General features: G+C 42.3%; 2 pseudogenes; one reads left to right on the forward strand and one right to left on the reverse strand.

The window, feature by feature from the left end:
• Window positions 1–207: 207 nt before the first annotated feature.
• LOC148755055 (U2 spliceosomal RNA) lies at window positions 208–281 on the reverse strand (annotated as a pseudogene).
• A 9,953-nt stretch (window positions 282–10,234) lies between these two features.
• On the forward strand, window positions 10,235–10,912 carry LOC109440854 (PITH domain-containing protein 1 pseudogene; annotated as a pseudogene).
• Window positions 10,913–25,848: the final 14,936 nt, after the last annotated feature.

Consider the following 25,848-nt stretch of genomic DNA (forward strand, 5'->3'; position numbering starts at 1 on the left):
TTATACGTTATGGATATTAATCCCTTATCAGATATGTGATTTACAAATATTTTCTCCCATTCTGTGGGTTGCCTTTGATATTCTGTTAATGCTGTTCTTGGAGGCACAAAAGTTTTTCATTTTGATGGAGTCAATTTATCTATTTTTTGTTTTTATTGGCTGTGTTTTTGGTGTTGTATCAGAGAAACCATTTTCTAATCCAAAATCATGGATTTTCTCCTATGTTTTCTTCTAAGAGTTTTATACTACACTTGATCTTAGCCAAAAGGCCGAGAAGCAATCTTCTAAGAGTTTTATAATTTTAAGGTCTTATTTTAGGTCTTCAATCCACTTTGAATTGTTTTTCTTTCTGTAGTGTAGGTGAGTCCTTTGCCTATTTTTTAATTGGGTTATTTGTCTTTTTATTATAGAAATAATTCATTTATTTCTAAGCTTTTATATAGTTTCTCCCTTTATTTTGTGACTTCCTTGGAGCAGAGACTGTCTTCTAGATATTGGCATCCCCAGGGCTCAGCCTTGTGCTAGGCATACAGTGGATGCTGAAAAATTATTTATTGAATTGAGTTTATATAAGATTTATGAACAGTACTATTCACATTGTTGCCTAGGAAAGTGTATGACAGATTTTGCATTCCATCTAATATTCAGGGTTTGAAATCATCTACACTGCCTGCCTTTAGTGCATTTCCTTAATGTTCTTCACTCTCATTTGTGGGGTGAATTTCTCTTGCAAGTTCAATCCAAGCCTAAATCCTGCTGGTTTCAACTTTCCTTAGAAGACTTTAATAGTCAATTCTCTTTCTTTTGCAATCCTCCTATGCCAGGATATATGGGTAAGGGAGTATCCAATTCAAGTGAGGCCAAGTCCATGTGTACAGAGGTGACAGGCCCCATGACAACCTACAGAGCATCTTGTTAAATGGATAGCCACTCTTATGCCCACACATACCCAAAATTGCCTGGTCTTTAAATTTGGATGTTTATGAGAAATTGCCTAACTTTTATTTTTTTTAACTTTTATTTATTTTAAGTGTGTTTTTCCAGGACCCATCAGCTCCAAGTCAAGTAATTATTTCAATCTAGTTGTGGAGGGTGCAGCTCACAGTGGCCCATGTGGGGATCAAACTGGCAACCTTGCTGTTAAGAGCACTGTGCTCTAACCAACTGAGCTAACTGGCTGTCCCCAGAAATTCCCTAACTTTTAAGTATTATTAAAAAAAAAATTCTAAAACATAATTTCTAAACAAAACACCTCAAAATGACAACAGTTTGCATCCTTGATCTTATTGGTATTGTGGATAATACAAGGACCATATACTAAACCTGACAAGCTCGGGGGAGGCATGCATGGCAGGCCTTACAAACTCAAAGACTGAAATTAACCACACAGTGTTAGGCACGACCAGAGGAATGAGTCGTGGGAGACCAAAATTGGTCTATTAGAATTTATTTGGCATGTTTAAGCTGCAAGATGTCAGATTAGAAAGGACCATAACCTCCCCAAGTAGGGGGTATGGAGTTTTACAGGGGTAGGTAAATGAGGCTGTTCCTCTTCAGTGCTTCAGGGGCTTTTCGTTGCATTGTTTATCACAACTGAGGGTTTCAGGGTATGACCATGTCGTTCTGCTCCATATCCTTGTTCCCATGCCATTGTTCAGGAATGTTCAGGTCTGTTGATCATGGGCTCCTGTGCGAAAAATACAAGCCAGCAGGTACAAGCAACCAGGGAGCAAGACAAGATGGCTTCCAAGGTAAGATGGCTTCTATTCAGCACATTCTGGGCAATTTCTTTAGGCCTAAGGGGGTTTCTGCTCTGGGTCTCCTCCAGGCCTAACACATATAATGGTCTGAACATAAAAATTCCTAACTAAATGCTGGTCATGGCCAGTAGTCAGATACTTAGCCTGTAGCTTCCTTGACAAAGGTCAATCTTTATCTTAAGTGAGCCTGTCCATTGTCTTTTTGCACCTAGGGTAACATGCCCTTGGAATGTCAGAGTAACCAGTTCTTCTAGAACCACCCCCCCAAGAGGGCACAACCCACCTCACCAGAGCAGGAAACTACAGAGTCCCTCTTTGTTGTTCTTGTCCGTTGATTACCATCTGTCTGTGCTGTAAAAATCCTATGTTACGCAAAAATCCTAAACAAAATTCTAGCAAATCGAATGTAACAATGCATTTAAAAGATTATATATCTCAAACAAGTGTGGTTCATCCCAGGGACACAAGGATGGTTCAACATATGTAAATCGATCAATGTGATATGCCACAGAAACAAAATAAAGGACAAAAATCATACGATTATATCCATAGATGTAGAAAAAGCATTTGACAAGATACAACATCCATTTATGATTAAAACACTTAATAAAATGGGTATTGAAGGAAAATACATTAACATAATAAAGGCCATATACAGCAAACCCTCAGCTAATATCATAATTAATGGTGAAAAACTGAAGCCCTTTGCTCTATGTTCAGGAACATGACAGGGATGTCCCCTATCACCTCTGCTTTTCAACGTAGTGTTGGAAGCCCTAGCCAGAGCAATCAGGTAAGAGAAAGAAATAAAAGGCATCCAAATTAGAAATGAAGAAATTAAATTGTCACTTTTTGCAGATGCCATAATGCTGTATATAGAAAACCCTAAATAATCCACCAAAAAGCTATTAGAAACTATAAACAAATACAGTAAAGTTGCCAGCTACAAAATCAACGTACAAAAGTCCATTGCATTCTTATATACTAACAATGAGATCTCAGAAAAAGGCATAAAAAAAACCAATTCTTTTTTAATTGCAACAAAAAGAATAAATTATCTAGCAATAAACTTAATCAAGAATGTAAAAGACTTATATACAGAAAACTATACGACATTTTTAAAAGAAATTGAAGAAGACACAAAGAAATGGAAAGACATTCCGTGTTCATGGACTGGAAGAATCAACCTAGTTAAAATGGCCACATTACCCAAAGCAATATACAGATTTAATGCAATCCCCATCAAAATCCCAATGGCATTTTTTAAAGAAATAGAACCAAAAAAATCAGATTTGTATGGAACTACAAAATACCCCAAACAGCCAAAGACCTCCTAAGAAAAAAGAACAATGTTGGGGGTATCACACTCCCTAACTTCAGCTTGTACTACAGGGCAACAATAATCAAAACAGTGTGGTATTAGCAGAAAAACAGACACACAGACCAATGGAATAGAATTGAGAACCCAGAAATAAACCCACGTAAATATGGACAGACAATTTTTGACAAGGGAGAAAAGACAGCCTCTTCAACAAATAATTCTGGGAGAATTGGAAAGCCACATACAAAAGAATGAAACTATACTGCTATCTGTCACCATGTGCCAAAATTAACTCGAAATGGATCAAAGATCTAAACATAAAACCTGAAACAACAAACTGCATAGAAGAAAACATAGGTACTAAACTTATGGACCTTGGGTTCAAAGAGCATTTTATGAATTTGACCGCAAAGGCAAGGGAAGTAAAAGCTAAAATAAATGAATGGGACTATATCAAATTAAAAACTTCACAGGAAAAGAAACCATTGACAAAATAAAGAGGCAACCAACCAAATGGGAGAAGATTTTTGTAAACAACACCTCCGATAAGGGGCTAATCCAAAATATATAAGGAACTCATACAACTCAACAACAACAAAAAGCAAATAATCCAATTAAAAATGGGTAGAGGACCTGACTAGACATTTCTCCAAAGAAGACATACAAATGGCCAATAGACATATGAAAAAATGTTCAACATCACTAATCATCAGAGAAATGCAAATAAAAACCACAATGAGATATCACCTCACCCCAGTCAGAATGGCTATCATCAACAAGACAAATAGTAACAAGTGTGGAGAGGCTGTGGAGAAAAAGGAACCCTCATACACTGTTGGTGGGAATGCAGACTGGTGCAGCCGTTATGGAAGGCAGTGTGGAGGTTTCTCAAAGAATTACGAATAGAATTACCATATGACCCAGCAATCCCTCTCCTGGGTATCTACCAAAAAAATCTGAAAACATTTATAGATAAAGACACGTGTGCTCCAATGTTCATTGCAGCTTTGTTTATGGTGGCCAAGACATAGAAACAACAAAAATGTCCTTCGATAGATGAATGGATAAAGAAGTTGTGGTATATATACACAATGGAATACTATTCAGCGGTAAGAAAAGATGACATAGGAACATTTGTGACAACATGGATGGGTCTTGAGATTTTGATGCTGAGCGAAATAAGTTATACAGAAAATGTCAAGAACCATGTGATTTCACTGATATGTGGTACATAAAACTGAAAACAACAAGGAACACGACAAACAAATGAAGAAACAAAAACTCATAGACACAGACAATAGTTTAGTGTTTACCAGAGTGTGAGGGGGAGGTGGGTGGGAGATGAGGGTAAAGGGGATCAAATATATGATGATGGAAAGAGAACTGACTCTGGGTGGTGAACACACAATGTGATTTATAGATGATATAATACAGAATTGTACACTTGAAATCTATGTAACTTTACTAACAATTGTCACCCAAAAAAATTTTAATTAAAAAAAAGTGAATTCTTAATTATCCTGTACCCACCAATGTAAAAGAAGTATCTGTCTGTTCAATTTACTTTTTATCCAATCCCAGAGATTTCCCCACTTTGCTTTCTCCCACCCCTTTAATCTACCAACAATGGATTTCATGTAACCCTCCTCCTTTGATTCTAATGTATAAAATAAGTAGCAAAACTTGCCATTTTCTGGAGCGTTTTCTCAATCTGTTGAGATTTTGCTTTCCAGCCGTTCTCATCAGTTTGGCTCAAATAAACTCTTGTAAGTTTTCTCTTAGGCTGGATGTTTTCTCGTCAACAGTATTTACTCAACTCTTGATTCATTACTCATTCTGGTTTGGGTTCCAGTCTTACATCTACTAAATTTCTTTTGCCAAACAAAGTACTTATTCTGAAGCTTATGTTAGCTTGTCATTACTCATTATTTATACCATGTTGAGTTAGTCCCAAACATTGTCCAAACACAAGACACTGGATGCCTGCCCTAAGGAATTTCTCATTTCCCATGCAGGGTCAGAGAATTATTAGATTTGACAAAGAAATCTCAGATGGGCCGCTAAATGGGGATAAAAAACAAACCTGCCCAAAGGAGCACTTTAATCATATAGTAGTGTCTTACCCTACTCTGAGGAAAATCATGACTTTTGATTCATTTCTCTCTGGACAAATTTTCTTTTCATTGCGTGAATTTGAGGTTTACAAATAGTTGTTCTATTTTTTTGAATGATTTCTAAAACTGTTTAGAATTTTGCCAGTGAATAAACAATGCTTGCAATAAGTGCAAAAGTTGTCGTTGTTCATGGAGGTCTGGTCTCAGAAAGGTAAAAGGGGCTCTGAACCATGGTACGCCAAGAAGGAGTCTCAAGGAGATGCCAAGCAATTAATTGAATTGTGAGGGGTGGGGTGGCTGGTTAGCTCAGTTGGTTAGAGCATGGTGCTGATAACACCAAGATTGATGATTCAATCCCCTCATGAGCCACTGTGAGCTGCGCCCTCCTTAAAAAAATTAATTAATTAATTAATTAAAAAATGAATTATAGAAAAGGAAATCTTTTCTCTTCTTCCCTTTTAGGTTCTTTTGCTGGTCTAATAATGAAATTGACACAAGACAGATTAAATTGAAGAAAACAAATTTAATTTTGTACGTATGGGAGCCCCATAAAAATATGAGACTCAGAGAAGTAACCAAAACAGGCAGTTTTTATACCTTTTAGATAAAGAAACAATAAATATGTGAAGAATTGACAAAATTGAGAAGTTTGGGCTTGGGGTAGTAAATTGGTGAGGAAGTAAAAAGTTTTGTTTTTACAGCCTTCCCAGCCCTAAATTTCCTGTCTCTGGTGGTAAGGATGTGTTCTGCCCTCCTGTTCCATGGGCAGGTATCTTTCACTTGGGAGATTTATTTCCTGCTTTCAGGGGACAAAGAAAGTTCAGAGTGTCCTCGCACCAGCTGTTTCTCAAGCACTTTAATTCACAATAATCAATATTCCAAAGTGACATAGATTTTTTTTAACATTTTATTTTATTTTTAATTAAACTTATTGGGGGTGACAATGGTTAGTAAAATTACATAGGTTTCAACTGTACAATTCTATAATACATCATCTATACAAAGTGGCATATCTTGGGGTGACATGCTCTGAACCCCTACAATGATTATAAGCTTCTCAAATATAACATCGAGAGAGTACTGTGATTTTGCCTCTATTCTTGCCTCTCTCCCTCTCCTCTATCTCAGTAAGTGGCCATACCATTCACCTGGTAGTCAGACCAAAACTTTTCTCTCCTTATCTCAAGCTTATCCCCATTCCATCAACATTCAAATGTCCAAAACAATTCAACTTGGTAAATGTATGCATATGCAGCCAGTATTTGCATCAAAACCTCCCTGCTTCACCCTCAACTCACTGGTGTCCTTGCGTCTTTGTGTCTGCTGTGGTGTGCACTAGCTGTCACCTCTAAGCACCAGTGAAAGCAGAAGTGAAGGGAAAAGGACAGGTGTAAATAAGCACCTGAGAGCAAACACTCATAGAATGAGCAATGCTGATGGATAAGCACATGCAGAGGAAAGATCACAGCCCATTTCTGGGACACAATGCAGACAGCAGAGCACTGACGGAGGAAATAACAGAGAAAATCAGCTAGACTAGGAGCTACAGTTTGGTGGGGGGCAGCATAGGAATAGATTGCTCCGCCTGTACAATGTAAGGAGGGCCCAAGGATCAATAGTTGGGAGAGGAGAGAAGAATGGAACTGAAAACAAAGCACTGTCTGAAGATCTGAGTACAGAATGGTGAATACCCCCCACCTCCACCCCACCTCATGCACTGAGCTGCCAGGACAGTTGGCTAGGCACTGACCCAAGGCACAGAGGAATGTGCCCAGTCAGGGAAGGGATTGGGCAGCTTCTGTGCAGATGCACAGTGAAGGCCGCTCTGTGCTGGACTGAGGTTGTTTGGGAACAAAGCCCCAACTTAGCCTCAGCCACTTCTCTGCCCACTCCTGCTGAGGGCAGTCCAAGTCAGCAGTCCCTGTTCAGGTCCCTTTGTGGGTTCGCCAGAGATTAGGGAAAACTTGTGGCATGAAAGAAAGCAACCAGGATTCTGAAGAAAGAGTGGAAGACAGAGACAGAAACAAGGAATTCAGAGAACATAAGAACATAAAACAGAGAACATAAAAGAATAAAACCTCTTTGATCAGTATCATCAGAGAGACTTTAGGAAAGATAGCATCCACAGAACAAAAGCATAGCACTATGAAAAATGAGCCCTGTGAGAATACCCATTAAAAAAAAAAAAAAAACAAAGAAAAAAACCTTCTGGAAATTAAAATTGTTTTGTAAAAACTATAAAATAATAAATTTAGATGGAAAATATCTTTTAGGGAATCTTAGAGAACACAGAGAAAAAGAGGTGTCAAAATATGACAAAAACAGTAGAGATAAAGATGATTAAACCAGGATTAATCCAGGTACAAGGCTTAACTAGTAGGAGTGTTAGAGACAGAGAGAAAGAGAAGAAGAGAGACAGGCAGAGACAGAGAGAGAGGGAGAGAGGAAAGAGAAGGAGAGAGGAAGAGAGAGAAAAAGAGAAAAAGAGGAGAGAAGGGGGAGAGAGACACACACTCAAAGAAAGAGAGGAGAGAAGGAAAGAGAACATAAAAATCAAGGGTAGAAAATTATCAAATAAATAATAGAAACCTTTCCTAAAGCTGAGAGGAAAGACCCAATCTTCAGATTGAAAGAAACATTGGGAATATACATCGATATACCACTTTGAGGAGCGACTTGACAGTAATTCCTGCAGCTGGCTGTCCACATACCCAGTAACTCCTCTCTTAGTCTGTACTCTAGGGCAGAGCCTCCAAACTGGAGCCCCGGATGTGACCCAAATTGGATGCAGACGTGTGGAGATTGGTCTCTGTCCTCAGGAGGCTGAGCAGGGTGGCACTACAGGATCAGCACTCCCTGCCAGTAGCAGTGCCATCTGCAGCGATTCTAGTCTGCCGCAGCAGCAGTAGCTCTGTGTCTGGTGTGGGACGTGACAGTGGGAGGCCAGGAGCTTAGGTATGGAGCCAGTTGAGAAGTTATGGACTAAAATGAAAAACCTGTGATTACAAATAGTGACATTGTCCCTCAAGAATTACCAATGCCGTTTCCATGCACAAAGGAGATTTGTTTATAGGGTCCTGGGAACAAGACACTGAGTTTCATCTTCACAATAAGCAATCTGGTAGCTTCCACAGTTATTGTTTTGAAGTAGTACCCTAGTCTACTAGGTTTCATCTAAAATTGGTGCTTTTTTTGCAATTGCAAAAACACAGCATTCAACTGCTTTGTATAGCTGTGTTGCTTCATACAAGATAAATGTCCTATATCCCAATAAATTATTTTTCTATCTTATGAAAATATTTTTGCCCTGGTATGGTATGGATTATATTTTTCAGAATTTAGAATGTTGAACATGGGGTGGGGGTGGGAGCAGAGGGAGTTGGAAACCTTTAACTACTAAAAAGAAATTTCATGATGTTCTATACTTGAATATGTAATTTCATTAGTGATGTATTCTTTTTTTCCTTTTTTTTTTTTTTTGATGTTTGCAATGACTATTTCAGAATTCAAAATTACGAACTTTATTTTGAGGATTTTGTAAAAAATAAAATTGTCTACTTTATAATATTGAATTTTCAAATACAATATAACACATAGTAGTTGAGGTCCTGGCCATTGTGATAAGATAAGGAGAAAAACACTAGCAAGTGTGAATAATGAAACGATTATCTTACACACGAAATTCAAAATGATCAATAGAAAAACTAGTGGAAGTAGGAGAAGAGCTTCATTAGGTTTCAACAAACAATAATCGCTAGCTTTTCTATACACAGGAACATTAGAAATTATAATGCAAAATAATCCCCAAAAAACTAGGAAAAATTTACCAAACTTAATTAGTAAATTCAGCCAATGTCAAGCCCAATGAAAGTTGAAAAGTGAATTCTAAAATTCTGCTACAAGATAAAATAAATAAAATCTGCCTAGAAAAATGTTGAAGGAGTGGAATAATGAGACATATTATCTTATCGCATGTAAAATACCAGTGGCTTTGAAATGAAAACAATGTGTGGCTTTGGCACTTCTGAAGGCAACTTGACCAGTGGGAATTTAGCACATGAAAAAAGTCATAGTTCAAAAGCGTAGAGAAAAAATGGATTAATGTTGTAAATGGTGTTGAGACAACTGTCTGTCCATACAGAAAATTTGGTATGTCTTCCCAGTTTAAGAATCTCATATTCTTAGAAATTTGTATTGACTAAGAACATAAATGTAAAAAGGTAAATTATAAAAGTACAGTTGACTCTCAAACAATCCGGGTTTGAACTGCACAGGTCCACTAATACATGGATTTTTTTTCAATTAACCGTAGTTACATTGACCTGTGCGGTTCAAACCCACATTGTTCAAGATCAGTTCAAGAGGTCGGTGCCCCTCAGCCCGTAACACCCATGTCGCTCAACAATCAACTGTACCGTTGAAACCAAGGGAGAATTTGTTTTTATGATTGTTAGATGGGAAAGTACTGTTACAGACTGAATGTCTGTGTCTCCCTAAAATTCGTATGTTTAAATCCTAACTTCTAGGGTGATGGTTTTTGGAAGTGGGGCTCTTGGGAGGTGATTAGGGCATGAGGGTAGAGCTCCCATGAATGGGATTCATGCCCTTATGAAAGAGATTCTGGAGAGCTCTCCTTCCCCTCTGCCACATGAGAACGCAATGAGGAGACGGCTGTCTATGAAGCCGGAAGTGGGCGTCTTCAGGCACCAAGTCTGCTGATGCCTTGATCTTGGTCTTCCAGATCCCAAAACTGTGAGAAATAAATTGTTGTTGTTTATAAGCCACCTGATCTGTGGTGTTTTGTTGTAGTGGCTCAAACAGACTAAGATAAAGTATGAAGTATGATCAAAAACTATGGTGAATGCTGCTGCCGAGTGCCATCCAACAGAAAGGCAGGGATCTTCAATATGGGAAGTGGCGTGCGGAACCTTAGTCACAGTGTGTGACAAGTTTCACCTTGTTCGGTGCAGTCATCTGGGTGTGAGCGGTGTGAGAGAAGGTGTGTTTTAAAGTGTGCCACCGTGGGCGGCGGTGTCGATATGTCTCACGGAAACAGCCATGGCAGGGGCGGCTGCCAGTGCACTGCTGATCGGGAGGAGCCACCTGAGCAGCACGGTCTGGCCTACAGCCTGTACCTGCGCATCCACCTGGAGCATCTGCAGTGCCTCAGTGCGAGCCGTGACGGCAGTGGCCATGGCGTCTTCAAGCGTGGGAGGAGCAGACCGACCGCTCCAAGATTTACGGGCAATGTCGAGCTCAAAGGCATCATTATAATGGGAGAGGATGATGACTCATACCTCTCTGAGATGAGATTGTACAAGAACATTCCACAGATGTCCTTTGATGATACAGACAGGGAGCCAGATCAGACTTTTAGTCTGAACCAGGATCTTACAGGAGAATTAGAATACGCTACAAAAATTTCTCATTTTCCCAATGTCTATCATCTCTCAATTCATATTTCAAAAAACTTTGGAGCAGATACCACAAAAGTCTCCTATATTGGCCGGAGAGGAGAAAGGACTGAACTTCGCCGACATGAAGTGACCATCTGCAATTATGAAGCATCAGCCAACCTAGCAGACCACAGGATCCATCAGGTTACCCCACAGACACACTTCATTTCCTAAGGGCTGGCCAAGGCTCCCACAGAGGCCCTGTGTCACTGAAGATATATGACAACCTGTTGGGAAAGACAAAGAGATGGGGCTCCAGAGGATTTGGCTGCACAGCCTTTGCCAAGCTTTGTCTTTAGGGCTTGCTGCAGAAACCTGGCCTATGGAAGATACCACACCACCAGAAAGGGTTGTGTGGATGCCAGCGGACAACCGTGGTTCTCTAGGGCCCTGGAGAAATTGGGTCTTGGGCTGATCGGCATCTGGCAGTCATGGAGAATGCCTACCTTTCCATTATGGCCATGGGATGCCAAGTGTTTTGTGTTGTGGCAGGATTTTTGTATGACTTGTTTTTTCAAAAAAAAAAAAAAAAAAAAAGGAAACCATTCCTGGCTGCAGTAAACTTTCTGAAGCCTCAGCCTTGTGTTTGCATTAGCCATCAGGAGGGTCTCCAACTAGAAGTTCACATCCCTGCTTGCTCCTTCTCCTTGTCACCGTTCAGCATTCTCGTCAAGTTGCCCAGCTTGGAGTTGTCTGTCATGCATTAGTGTCCCATGGTTATAGCTAGAAGAGCAGGACTCTCTTGGTGATGCTTAATTAATAGCTTGAGGAGAAGGTCTTTTTTCCTCCTACCTAGGGCAGCAGTCTGGGGAGAGCATGGGTACCATTACTATGTGGATATCCTGGTGGAGGTAAGATTGGGACTTAGGTAAGATTCCCCTTGGGACATTCTTAATGTTTATTAGCTTCTAACTAGTGTTGTAAGCCAAGTGCCAGCATTTGGAGCTCTCATCTCTTCTGTTCATGGCGTTTTGTTCACTAATAAGCTTCCTAATAAATCTTTGCAAGACGTAAAAGAAATTTTTTAAAAAATTAAAAAATAAAAATAAAATGTGCTATAAATCGTGGGTCATGAACAATGCATTAACATGAAATGGGCAAATGGTTTCATCCTCCATCATGATAACGCTCTGTGTCACACATCACTTCTGATAGAGAAATTTCTGTCAAGTAAAAACATTACGGTATGCCCTCATCCACCTTATTCACCGGATCTGGCAACATGCGACTTCTGGGTCTTCCCCAAAGTCAAAATGACCATGAAAGGTAAACGTTTTCAATTGATTCAGGACATTGAGGCAGCCATGACAGGGCAACAAAAGACACTCATGAAAGAGGACTCCAGAACTGCTTCAGAAAGTGCCAAGAACAATGGGATAAATGTGTTCAAAGCGAGGAGGAGTATTTTGAGGGGGATTAATGGCAATGTTTTTTAAAAAAACAAATGGCAACATTTGTTTTTAAAATTTCAACATCCACCGTATTTTTTTATCACACCTCATGCTTACTAATTAAAACATGAAATACTGAAGACATAAAGAAAATAAATTAATGGATTTGGTTGTATTTAAATTTAAACTTCTATGCAGTAAAACACCATAAAAAAGTTAAGCAAATAATGAACAAAAACTTTTTACAACATAAAAAGAAAAGTGCAATAACCTAGTAGTGGAGAAAGTGTTCAAATGACATGAGTAAGCCATGTAGATAGTGAGACATACAAATGGTTAATGAAAATGTTTTCCCTTAACAATTATCAGAGAAATGTAATAAAATAGTGAGATACCATTTCAACTAATTAGGTGGGCACAAATATTAAAGATTAATAATATCCAGTGTAGGGAAATGCTTGTGTACATATCTGGAATGGGGAGGAAGACCTATTCTCATTCATTTTTGTTAAGAAAGTGGTATAGTACTTTAGAGGAACTATTTGGAAGCACCTATCAAAATTTAAAGTATACATATATTTTATTATAGAATTACATTTCTAAAAAGCCATCCTAGAGAAATACTCATGTGTGTATAATGGATGTATATAGAAGTATTGTTGACATATTAAAAAATGGAAATCCCTAAATGTCCATCAGAAGGGGAATTTAAATAAAATGTGGCATCCTAATACTGTAGAAAACTATGTAGCAATTTTTTTAAAATGTAAGAAATTTCAGTTCAGTACAGAAGACGAATGGCAGATGCCACCTTCTCCCTCTCTGAGACCTCTTGCCTGGAGCAATGGCATCTTCTTCCCGGGCTCCCTGCTGACACATCTTAAAGTGGAGCCTGCTGGTCCTATGGGGGTCCCCTGAGCTCTTTCCTAGTCAAAGCTCACTGGGAAGACCCCTGGAAGGATGTGACCTCTGTTCAAAACTACAGCACAAAATTCCATCAGCCACTGAGCCCCTCTGCAACAAATATCCATAGATCACTGTGCAGAAACAAAGAACCAACCATTTGCCAGAGAAATACTTACATAAACAAATGGCTGGGCAGGAGTAGAAAAAAGTAATCTGGGAAACAATCTGTAAGTTAGAAAGTCTCTAACATACTTGGAGAAATTTAAGATATCACCATAAAACAAAACGCAGCTAAACGGGGAGTTAGTGTTTCATGGGGAAAGTTTCAATTTTGCAAGAGGAGCAGCGTTCTGAAGATTAAGGATGGTGATGATTGCACAGCAGTGTGAATGTACTGACTGCCACTGAACTGCACACTTAAAGATGGTTAAAATAGTAAGTTTTATGTTATGTGTATTCTACTGCAATTTAAAAAATAAAACCAGGATATTATGAGAGATGAATAACCAAAGACAAAGAACGGTTTCTGACTAGAAGCTACTTAGTGTTGTGTTCCTGCAGCTGGTGGTAGCAAAGGAGATGTGACAGGAAGTTACTGGGTTTGACATCTGGGAAAGCTCTGGGAAGGGGGTGCATACCTGGGATGTGTCTGCTGCAGACCAACAGCTGAGTTGGGACCAGAAGGAAGGCAAACAGGAGGCAGAGCCCTCAGCCAGGACGTGTAGCTGTGGTTCTCCACCAGTCACCACCAGTTCCCAACTCTGCTTTCTCATAAGCTCGTGTGATGTGAGCCACTCTTATTTGAGGTTATATGCAGCCAAATGCAACCCCTGATACATTCACTTTAAATTTTGTGTCCCTGGCAGCACCTGTCAGAGTTCTGTAGAGCAATCTCTTCACAAATACTTTGGTGATACAAATGGACTCCTATAGTGGATTATATCAAACTGAGCACAGCACACCAAAGGCATCTCTATCTACTCTGAAGATCTAACAAAGGAAACTATGAACCTCCCCCAGGAGGAAGTGAGGACTAATAACCCTGCCCTCTGCCCGCAGGCACCTTCTACCAGCTCAGACTAAGAGGAAGGTGTGTGGATCACACACACACACACACACACACACACACACACACACACACACACACCGCAGATGAGTCAGTAAGACAAAGCCCCCGCTGTAGATTTATGTGCTTCCACCCCTTGGGAAGTCAGCTGCCTGAAGCCAATCAATTTGTGGGCATTAGTGCCAGGGAGCAGGTGACAAATCACCCCTGCTCATTACAGATGAAGCCAGAATGCTTCAGCTGTTGGGGAGAGAGGTGTTAACCCCTCACCATCTGTTCCCATGGCGGGGTCCTTCATGAAGACTGGAGGAGAAATGTTTGTCGTTATTCTTCGAAGTTAACAGGGATCACTTATTCCATGGGCAGAGGGGACAAGAGAATTCTTAACCATCCTCATTAAAAAGACTGTTAAACCATAACTCGCACAGGTCATGGAGGCACAGAATAAATGTTTGAGCTGCTAGCCCTCATCTTTCATCTTTGAGGTCAGATACTTGGGCCTGGAAAAGCTAATATTTATCACTAAGTTAGCTAATTTGGGAACTTAAATCCATGCTTGGCAGTGTACAGGAGTAAAAGTAATTTTTTCTTTACCCTCTGATTTCTTGGCTGAGACCATCCCCCTCCCCGCCCCCCATACACACACACAGTAAGAGATTGACAAGAGAAAAACAAACAGAAGTTTATCAACACGTACACTTCATATATACATGGGAAAGACCCAGGAAAACTAAGTAACTCCCCATATGGCCCAAGCCACCACCTTAAATACCATCTTCAGCAAAAAGCAAAAGAGAGATGTTGGAGGAGGAGGAAGCCACTTTTGGGGGACGAGCAGGAATAGCAGGATAAACAAGAGTAAGGTTGTCAAGCAGATTCTCTCCTGATTTAGAGTCTTCCTCCTCTTCCTGGTTCAGAGAGGGAGACACCTACAGGTGGAATTTCCTTTATGAATGTAAATGTCCCTTACAAAAAAGAGACTTCGTCTGCTCTTTCTCAAAATCATGCTAGAGCCAAAGAGGCATCTTTGAGGTGGCATGTTCTGGCATCCTTTAGTAAGCGCTAATATACACCTACAAGAAAAATCGATAATCTTGATATTTTTCCCAAATAACTACAAATTCACTATCACTCAGGAAAAAAAAAAATCTAGATGCTTGAGCGTGTTACTGCAGGCAGCAAGAATAGGGCCCCCGGGGAAACAGGGGGAGGCAGGGAAGGAAGAAGTGCAGGAAAACAAAGGAGGGAGATGAGATCATTCTCAAGAAGAAGTGCAGCTACCAGACCAGCCAGAACTAGATTTTAGTGGCCAAGAACAGGCCCAGGATGCCATCTTGCCCCTCAAGGTGAACTTTAGCTAATTGTAATTGATTATAATGTTATTAGCATTATGGGCAGGGAAAATCCCCACCCCCTGAGCCTCCATGGCAGTTCCAACTAGAGCGAAATGAGGACAAGAAAATTCCTCCTCCAAACAAGAGTGGTCAGTGAGGACTCACCTGGGAACACCTGTAACACCACCCCTAAATTTTGAATATTTCATGCCCTCATTTTGAAGGTAATAAATTCCTATGCCCCTTTGTTCTTTGGGGCAGTTGCTCTTCTGGCCTGACCACTGCTGCTATTTGGGAGTGTTCTATTTTCTTTTCATTTAATAAACCCACTGCTTGCTCAGCTTATTCGGTGCGTCCTTGAATTCTTTTCTGTGGTGTGCACCAAGAACCGATTTTTTGGCGACATCCGTAACAACCATGAAGGTGACGATTCTTCGTCGACATCTGGAATGAAGGGATTATTCTTCGCCTGCATCTAGACTGAACTTTCCACAGTAAGAACAAAGCCACAAGCCACTTTTGCTCTCTGCGTTCTTTCTGAGGCGGAGGCTGCTTTTGCTGTCAGCTCTCTTTCTGTTTCTGAGACCACTCCTCTCACCCACTCCCTCCAACTTCCTCTGTTTGTACAATTGCTCCAGGAAGGCTTTAGCTGCATTGTGGGCAGGGTCAGACACTTAAATGCCAGAAGGGCTCCTGCAGCTTGAAGTCTCCAGTGAGAGGATGAGTTGGTCATGGATTGTGGCAGATTGTCACTAGGCCTCTCCACCAACCTGAAGACAATATTCATGCAACAAGGTACACTGTTCCACAATCATACCATCCTCTCTGCGGCAACAGCCTCCTGGGAGCCAGTTCTCTTAGCTTTATCTCCACTCTCACTTCCGTAAGAGCTTGTTGTCCAAATCGTTTTCACTTTCCTGCATCTATCTCACTCTTAGCAGACTAGTAAATCTCAGGAAGTCATGAATGACCGACTGAAAGCTTGCCTTTCCTCTGCAGCTGAAAATCACACTTACTTTGCTACTCTTTTTCTTACCAGTGGGGCTCCGGAGTCTGTCTCTCTTTTCTGGACCTGACCTTCACCCTGTCTCTGCTGGGTTTATATTAAGATAGGATACCAACCTTTCCACCACAGGGCCAGAAACCTGAAAGACACGGAACTTTGCCATGATGGAGGATGAAACCGTTTGCCCATTTCATGTTAAGGCATTGTTTGTGATCCATGATTTATAGCATGCTTTATTTTATTCACTTTTTTTTTTTTCAGTTTTTAGTTTTTTAAATATTATTGGGTGACAGTGTGTTTCTCCAGGGCCCATCAGATCCAAGTTGTTCTTCAATCTAGTTGTGGAGGGCACAACTAGAGAGCCACGTGGGAATCAAACGGGCAACCCTGTTGTTCACAGCTCATGCTATAACCAACTGAGCCACCCGGCTGCCCCTATAGCACACTTTAAAACACACCTTCTCTCAACCAGTTCACACCCACCTGATTGCACTGAACAAGTTGAAACTTGTCACACACTGTTACTAAGGTTTGATGCACCGCTTCCCATATTGAAGGTCCCTGCCTTTCCGTTGGATGGCATTTGGCAGCAGCATTCACCGCATTTTGTGATCACAACGGAAAGCCTCTGTGTCACACATCACTTCTGGTATAGCAATTTCTGCCAAACAAATCAATTACAGTGTATCCTCATCCACCTTATTCACCGGATCTGGCAACATGCAACTTCTGGCTCTTCCCCAAAGTCAAAATGACCATGAAAGGTAAACGTTTTCAATTGATTCAAGACATCGAGGCAGCCACGACAGCACAACTAAAGACACTCATGAAAGAGGTCTTCCAGAACTGCTTCAGAAAATGGCAAGAATGATGGGATAAATACGTTCAAAGCAAGGGGGGTATTTTGAGGAGGATTAATGGCAATGTGTCTTTTACTGTAATAATCTTTTTAAAATTTAAACATTCACTGTATTTTTTAATCATACCTAGTACTTATTTACAGTCCCACTAAGAAACTTTCAGATACCAATACCATCCACGTTTTAACTTCCCTAGAGAGTATAAAGTCTCCAAGAAAAAGGCCCAAATTTCTTCACAGCAGGTAGAATACCTTGGATAGATTTTAACTCCTGCACACTCCTGAGCTCTAATTACTAAGAGAAAGGAGGCCATTTCCCAGCTTGGCCCTTCTCAGAAAAAAAAAAACAACTTAGAACATTCCTAGGTATGGCAGGATTCTGTGGGATATGGATCCTGGTTTCAGTGTCATGGCCAAGCCTCTATATGAGGGCCTAGCTGGGTCAGATACTGAACCATTAGACTGGACTTAAAACAACAAAACACCCTTGAAGGTATTAAGCGGTCCTTAATGTCTGCCCCAGCCCTAAATATATCTGACCTCAACACACCTTTCATCCTCTTCACTGCAGAGAAGCAGGGAACAGCATTGGGAATACTGATGTAACCACTGGGACAAGATTTCCAGCCAGTTGCTTACTTTTTCAAACAGCTGGATTTTGTAGCCAAGGGATGGCTGGGAGGCTTGAGGGCAGTGGCCGCTGCCACAGCCCTTCTTGTGGAAGGAGTCACCCAGTTAATCCTGGGGATGTCAGTAGAGGTTAGGACTCCCCACCAGGTACCAGGAGTCCTAGAGACTAAAGGCCATCATTGGCTCAGGGAGGACACCTTACCAAACATCAGGAGCTCCTACTAGACTTTCCAGAAATCACCTTAAGACATGCCAAATTCTTAACCTGGCTCCCTGATACCTACAGGGCCTCTAGTGGCTGTAATACTACTGTTAATGTTTGAACCCAATCTTTTCAATCTCCTTGTTAAGTAGTGTCCTCTAGAATACACCAATTTCATCTCCAGACAGTTGTCCACCAAGGATTCCAACCTGTCCCTCCTGTGATTGGAGAAACCATGCGTGGGGACAGAGCCAGAAGTGCAATTTCCAAGCTCTCGGCCTCACACTAAAGGGTGCTAGCTCAAGCAGTAAATGGCCATCAACTGTGATTGGATGGCCATCAGCTGTGGCTAGTTGGCCGTGAGCTGTAACCAGTGAGCCATTGGCCACTAATATAACTGCTGTGGCTACGCTAGCAGAAAATGGGGGGCTAGCAAGAAGATGGTGGCTGGCAAGCGCGGATTGTAGTTAGCACAGCGAATTGCAGCTAGAAAATGGGGTTGGTTGGCAGAAGAAGTGGATGGCAGGTTGCGGATAGTGTGGCTCCTGCTTCCTGTGTCTCCAATCCAGCTGCCAGCGAGAATATAGTGGTATGACTTCCCTACCTTTGGCTCCGTGGGTGTTCCTTTTTGGCCTCACCATATCCTATATTCTTGTGTGTGGAGTGGGAGCTGAGACCCCGCAGGCCGCCCCGCAGGACACATTGCGCAGCGAGCAGGGTACAGTGCCGGCCAAAGCTCTCCAAAGGGCGGTGGAGCAGTTTGTGCGTATGAACACTCAGTCTTAGGAAGACCAGGAGGAGCAGCTGCCTGAGAGCTAGACCTCCGTGGAGGGGTGGAAAGACATGGACCGTTTCCCAACCAGCATAGGCCAGAGAAAGCGAAGGTCGTTGCAACCCTGTGGGCTGGGACTTGCTTGCTGAGGCCCTCACTCCCAGGTTGGGGAGGACTTGGAGCCCTCGCCCTGCGGAGAGGGCACACATTGTGAGGCTGACGCATAGCCCTGGTGAACGACTGTGGACTATGGGGAATGGCCTTCTATCCCTAATTTAATGGACTGCTTGACTGCTTGGGAACACACCACCATGTAGTGGAACTGGTGGATGTTTGCTTTTGTGTCTCAACCAGCCGCTGTGGAGAATATGTGAGAAAGACTGGCTATGCCCAGGAAGACTGGCTGTGCCCAGAAAGAGTGGCAGTGCCCTGAGAGCCCTGGCTGTGTCCAGGAAGTCTTGCTGTGCCTAGAAAGAGTGTCAGTTCCCTTAGAGGCCCTGGCTGTGTCCAGTTAGTCTGGCTGTGCCCAGAGAGAGTGGCGGTGCCCTGAGAGGCCCTGGCTGTGCCTGGGGAGACAGGTGGTACCCTAAGAAGCCCAGGAAGTCTGGCTGTGCCCAGTAGGACTGGTGGTGCCCTGAGAAACCCTGGCTGTGCCCAGAGAGCCTGGCTGTGCCCAGGATATTGCATTCACCTCCAGGCTCCTCGCACAGGGCCCCTCACGGAAGATGCTTGTCGTGTAGATTGTGAGGCGAGACCCTGTAGGGGTGGAGTGTGGGGACAGAGCCAGGAGTGCAATTTCCAGGCTCTAAGCCTCATGCTAAAGGGTGCTAGCTCAGGCAGTAAATGGCCATCAGTTGTGATCGGATGGTCATCAGCTGTGGCTAGTTGGCCATCAGCTGTAACCAGTGAGCCATTGGCCACTAATGTAACTGCTATGGCTACGCTAGCAGAAAATGGGGACTAGCAAGAAGTTGGTGGCTGGCAAGCGTGGATTGCAGTTAGCATGGCGGATTGCAGCTAGCGAGGGGAGTCGGTCAGTTGACAGAAAAGCAGACAGGAGGTCACAGGTCGTGTGAATCCGGCCTCCAGTGAGACTATAGTTGTGTGACTCCCCTACCTATGGCTCCATGGGTGTTCCTTTTTGGCTTCACCATATCCTGTATTCTTATGTGGGGAGCGGGACCAGAGACTCCGCAGGCCGCCCTGCATGACACCATGCTAGCAGCCGTTTGACCAAGCAGCCAGTCCAGTCTTTGTACTCTCTCAGGGCTACCCCTTCCACCAACCTATAAAGCCTCCATAGCCCCCTCCCTGCTGTAATAGAATAGCAAGAATTCTGGTGCCCATAGGGGGGATGATGCCCCTGTTAGCAGGAAGCAGTTTCAGAAGATGGATCTTTGTCCCAAAATTCCTTGTAAGAGCATAAGGACCCAGATTTCTTGCGGAAGGAATGTTACCATAGGCAGAAAGAATAAGGCCACCGGCAGAGAAGGGGAGGAAGGGAAGGAAGACGTGCAGGGAAACAAAGGAGGGAGATCAGATCATTCAGAAAAGGTACTGCTACCAGAATGGCCAGAACTAGATGTCAGTGGCCGAGTACAGACCCAGGATGCCATCTTTCCTCTCAAGGTGAATTTTAGCTAATTGTAACAGATTATAATACTGTTTGTTAGCATGATGGGCAGGGAAAATCTCCACCCCCTGTGCCGCCATGACAGTTCTGACAAGAGCCAAATAAGGACAAAGGAATCCCTCCTCCTAACGAAGGAGTGGTCAGTGAGGACTCACCTGGGAATACCTATAACACCACCCCTAAATTTCAAGTATTTCGTGCCCTCATTTTGAGGGTAATAAATTCCTAAGCTCCTTTGTTCTCCAGGCCGTTGCTCTTCGCCTAGACTGCCCGCTTCCACTATTTTGGGAGTGTATTATCTTCTTTTCTTTTAATAAATCCACTGCTTGCTTGGCTTATTGAGTGTGTCCTTGAATTCTTTCCTGTGGCGTATACCAAGAAGCTGTTTTGTGGCGACAATTGTGTTTTGTTTGGTTGAGTTTTTAACTGATCTGGTATTTATAGCTCTGTTTCCCTAGTGAAATGGGTGGTTTTAAAGGCCACTGCCTGCCCTCCCCGCCTCCACCCCCCTCCCCTCCTCCACACATACACACCACTACTTCCTTTTTTCTTAATTTTCCTTGACAGTTGGGCCCTGGTCTCTAGTCTCCAGGTCAAGAAGAAATCACACTCTAGGAAGGTGATCTAAAATGTTACTTTAAAATTTTATACATTTTCTACCCTGGGTTTTATATAGAACTTTTAATAACCATAAGGTAAATTGTGTTGGATTAGATTAACACTTGGATTCGTTTTTTTTCTATAAATCTTATTTGAGGTCTAGAATATTTTTTCCCTGGAACTCCTTTTTTTTTTTTTAAAGCTGTAGAGATATAATCTCTCCATATAAGCTGTAAAAAAAATAATATCAATGAAGCCACTTTTAAATGGAGTCAGAGAAGTTATCCCAGAGACAGTCCCTTGCACTTATTCCTCAAATGTTTTGGAATGTTAACACAGGGCAAAATAACCTTTGGACTGGGCCTAAAGCAACATTGCATCCCAAACAACTGTTTGCAAAGATAAAGATAACAAGAAAGCAGACGTTGTGATGCTGCATGAAAATGAAAAACATTCTTTAGATTTGGCATCACTGTGTTAGCTTGTCTGCACCTATAGAAAAGCTTTTTTTCTGTTGATGTAATTCCCTCTCTCATAAATAACCCATGCCTTCCCCTCCTAATCAGAACACTCTTTGCTCCTCTGCTTGAATCAGTGCTTCCCCAATGGCTGTTTCTTTGGATCTCACCCCAAAGTCACACTGTCCATAGTTCGGTCACTTGCAGGAACAGAACAAGAAGCATCAACTAGGCTATGTCTCTGTTTCTTTCTCAAACAAGCTAAAAAAAATTATTCTGACACTTGTTCAAACAGTAAGGAAGACTTTCTTCAAAACTATTGCAATAGGGGCAAGAGATCGTGCCCTACTCCAAATGCAGCCAAGGTGGTCAGTAAGAGGAGACATCCATGGGGGGGATTCCAGTTAAACAGACTTAACAGGATTCTTGCTGAACCCAGTGAGGGTGATTCGACCTCAAGGTGAGGGATGAGGAATTTGATCAGATGTCAAGAGTGGGGGAATCTGGCTAAACCGACTTAGCAGGGTTCTTTGCAAATATTGTCTTCTTCAGGCCAATGACCAGGAGCCTTTCTAGTATCTACTCAAGGAGAGTCTTTGTGAACCAGTAGATTTAAATTTGGGCAGCTTGTGTGTGTGTGTGTGTGTGTGTGTGTGTGTGTGTGTGCGTGTGTGCACATACACATGTTTAATTGTGGAAATGGAAGAAGCCGAAACAAGCTTATTTTCAGACGAGGCAGGTCGCTCCTCCAGGCAGCATGGGGATCTGTCCCCACTGTCTCTCCGGAGATGTGACCCATCAAAGTTGTGCTCCATTTGCTTTTTTGGAAGAATAACTATAATCTGCCCCCAGGGACAACCAGCCAGGGAAATTTAAAACAAGTGAGACGGGGGAGTGGTCCACATACACTGTTGTACTCATCTGTTTCCTCCTGCAGGACGCACCTTGAGTCATCCCCACAATGTTGGGATGATCTGCCTCCTAAGCCCTAAGGGTGAGACCTCTGTGGACCTCAAATGAGCCCTGAGAAAATGCTGAGGATCCAGCCCCTGTGCTGGGCAGCCTGTGGCCTGGGAGAGGAGGTGGGAAAGCAAACACTCCCAGGGCCCTGAGGAAGCTGGGGCATAGCGCAGGGGAAGGAAAGAAGAAAAGGGGAGGAGTTTAAGTCAGAGTAAAACAGGGAAGGGGCTTGAGGACTATTCCAAAAGAAGGAACTAGGAGGTTGGATTCCAAGCGTGCTACTTATGTGTCACCAGACACCGACCTCAGGCAGATGTTAATCGATCACACAGAACAGACCATCCTCAGCCTATTGAGCAAAGAGATTCCATTGTAATGGCCATTCTCATAATTAAACCTGTGACAAACTAGCCACAGCTTGTACTTTACAAAAGTTAAAGATAAACATTTTTCTATTCTTCCTGCACCTTGCAGAAGTTACACTTACCATTGTTCTTCTTTCCTCCTTTTCCCCATACCAGAAATTTTCCATGGAAACAAGAAGCACATATAAACCCTACCCCGGAGGGCAGAAAGAGTCTCTCTTCCACTAGCGATTAGAGACCGTCACTCCGTGTGTGGGATGCCCTTTCCTTACTCACTCTCTGCTAAGTAAACTTACTTTCACCTTAAACTCTGTATCAGCTCATATTTGAATTCCTTCCTATGGGAAGCCAAGGACCTTCTTGGCCCAGGGCTCGAGTCCCCACCTGGGGATTGGCTTCGCCGGCATAGAGAGAAGCTTTCCTCCCTCCCAACACTCCTGATCATAGGAGAATTTGTTTTGCTGTTGTGTTTAATCCCAGTACTTTTCCAATGCCTAGCTGACTGCTGGCACGTAGATGCTTAAAAAGATTCAGCGAATGAACAAATCTATTCTTCCTCTCAGAATGTGGAAGGAAGGCACTACTTTGTGGCTCCATGAGCTCCTGGCTGGTGTGGCAATGCTACCTCCTGTCTGCTTCTGCTCTTTTGTATTCTGAGGCACCAAGCAAGTCCCCAAGACATTGATGAGGTTGTCCAACCCCTCTAGGAGGGAAGGGTATTAGCTCTGCAGGGAAGAAAACAAACCCTTTCCCTCTTCCTTCCTTTGTTCTCCAGCTGCAAATTAGAGTGACAAGACGTAGATTAGGAGACAGTTTATTAATGTGTGCAGAGCACAGAGACAGGGGAAACTCAGTGATGAGTGACTCAAAGGGGTGGTTAGAACTTGGGCTTGTGTGGCATCTTAATGTAGGGGTCAGAATGAGTGGCTCCGAGATGCGCGTCTGCGGTAGGCACAGCACTGAGGGCTAAAGGACCCTCCGAGCTCAACTCAAGAGATACTGCTGCTTTTCCGTTAACTACCTTAGAAGTATCTACATTGGAGCCTTGCCCATAATAAGAGTTATTACTAGAAATAACATGAAGGGATCCAAAACTTTGCCACCCTGAAGCTACTTTTTGGGACATTGACTTTAAACTGTTTATTAAGAAACAAACCTCAGAAAGAACTTTGACCCTCCCCCTTCTTTCCTGCCCAAGAGATTCAGACAGAAGCCGCTTCAGGAAGGACATTTTAGAAAGCTGCCTTCGCCTAATTTGAATTAAGTATGGTAAATAAGAGGACATCAGGCAGGCACCTGTTAATGTTCCTGTCTTTCCTCAAGTACCTGTAAATCGCCCATTCTCACTTCTGAAATCTAATACCCCTCCCCCCTTTTCTTTCTCCTTTGCCCTAAATATCTTATATGCCCAATGCTGCCTCACTGTCTTTGGAATGTTCATGCTTCTGTGGATCCCCCATGTGCATGTATTAAATATTTGATTTTCTCCTCTTAATCTATCTTTGTTAATTGGATTATTTGCCCAGCTAGAAGAATTCAGAAGATAGGAGGAAAAATATGAAATTTTATTTTAGGCCCCACACATGTTTTATGACCTATCTATATGGCAGGGCAAACTACTGATTATTGAACATCTGCTCTTTTTATCATCCTGCAGTGACCTTCCTCCCCTCTGAAGCTGCAGCCCCCCTTACCTCATCCTTAGCTCAGGATGTTTTAAACACCTCATTTACCTTTCTGGCTCTGAACATCTCATGCAGTGGGGTCTCCAATTCTCTCATGTTTGCGGGGTTCCCGTGCACAAGAAGTTAAATTTGATTTTCTCCTCTTAATTAATCTATGTCTTTTAAATTATTTAACCAGCTGAAAGAACCAGAGGAGGAAAGGGAAAATTTTCCCCTCCCCACATTGACGATCAACAATAAATCTGTAGGGCAGCCAGATGGCTCAGTAGGTTAGAGCAGGAGCTCTGAACAACAGGGTTGCCGGTTCGATTCCCACATGGGCCAGTGAGCTGTGCCCTCCGCAACTAGCTTGAAGACACGACTTGACTTGGAGCTGATGTGCCCTGGAAAAACACACTATTCCCCAATATTCCCCAGTTTTAAAAACACACACATACACAAAAAAAACAATAAATATGTTGACTCAGGAAAAGGTGTTCAGGTTTTCGACTCAGGAAAAGGTGTTCAGGTTTTAGTGGTGGCAAACTTGGGGAGCTAAATATGCGGGGGAATTCAAGGAAGACAAGGGTTGTTTTAGTAAGTTTGTTATGTAGATTCCTCTCCTGCCATCTTTGGGCTGGTAGGAGTACAGAGTCATTTCATGTAATTAAATAAGAGTCGATTAAATAAGAGTCCAGATCATACTCTTCCTGGTACACTTTAAAATGGGGATTTATGTCATGCTTTTAGGCAGATGGGGTTGGACAGAGATTTTTGTTTGGCATTTGCTCCTTCCCAATTGTCTTCCTCTCAAAATAACCCTGATGCTAAGGTGACATATTTTGGGGTGACATGTTCTGATCCCTTACAGCTCTTCATCATTCCAAATTTTGAATGGTGGCCAAATCTACAGTGCCCCAGTTTCAGCACAATCATGGTGAACCAGAATTTATATCCCAGTAGTCTAGCAGAGTTTAGATTTCTGGCACTATCACTTCGAGCTGGAGAGCTATGGACAAGTTCCTCAGTCTCTCTGGGCCTTGGTTTACTCATTATTCAGTGGAGACAGAATTCTAAATGCCTCCTAAGGCTGTTGTAAAAACAAAATGAATTAGCATATATGGAATACTTAGCATATTACCCAGCACATAGTAAGTACTTTATAAATGTCGCTTATTATTATTTTTTTTTATTGGGGAATATTGGGGAACAGTGTTTCTCCAGAGCCCATCAGCTTCAAGTCGTTGTCCTTCAGTCTAGTTGTGGACGGTGCAGCTTAGCTCCAAGCCCAGTTGCCATTTTCAATCTTAGTCGCAAGGGGCGACCATCCCATGCAGGAATTGAACCAGCA

The sequence above is a fragment of the Rhinolophus sinicus genome, chromosome 16 (genome assembly GCF_057876585.1).
Source record: "Rhinolophus sinicus isolate RSI-liver-muscle chromosome 16, RSI-T2T, whole genome shotgun sequence".
Lineage (NCBI taxonomy): Eukaryota > Metazoa > Chordata > Mammalia > Chiroptera > Rhinolophidae > Rhinolophus > Rhinolophus sinicus.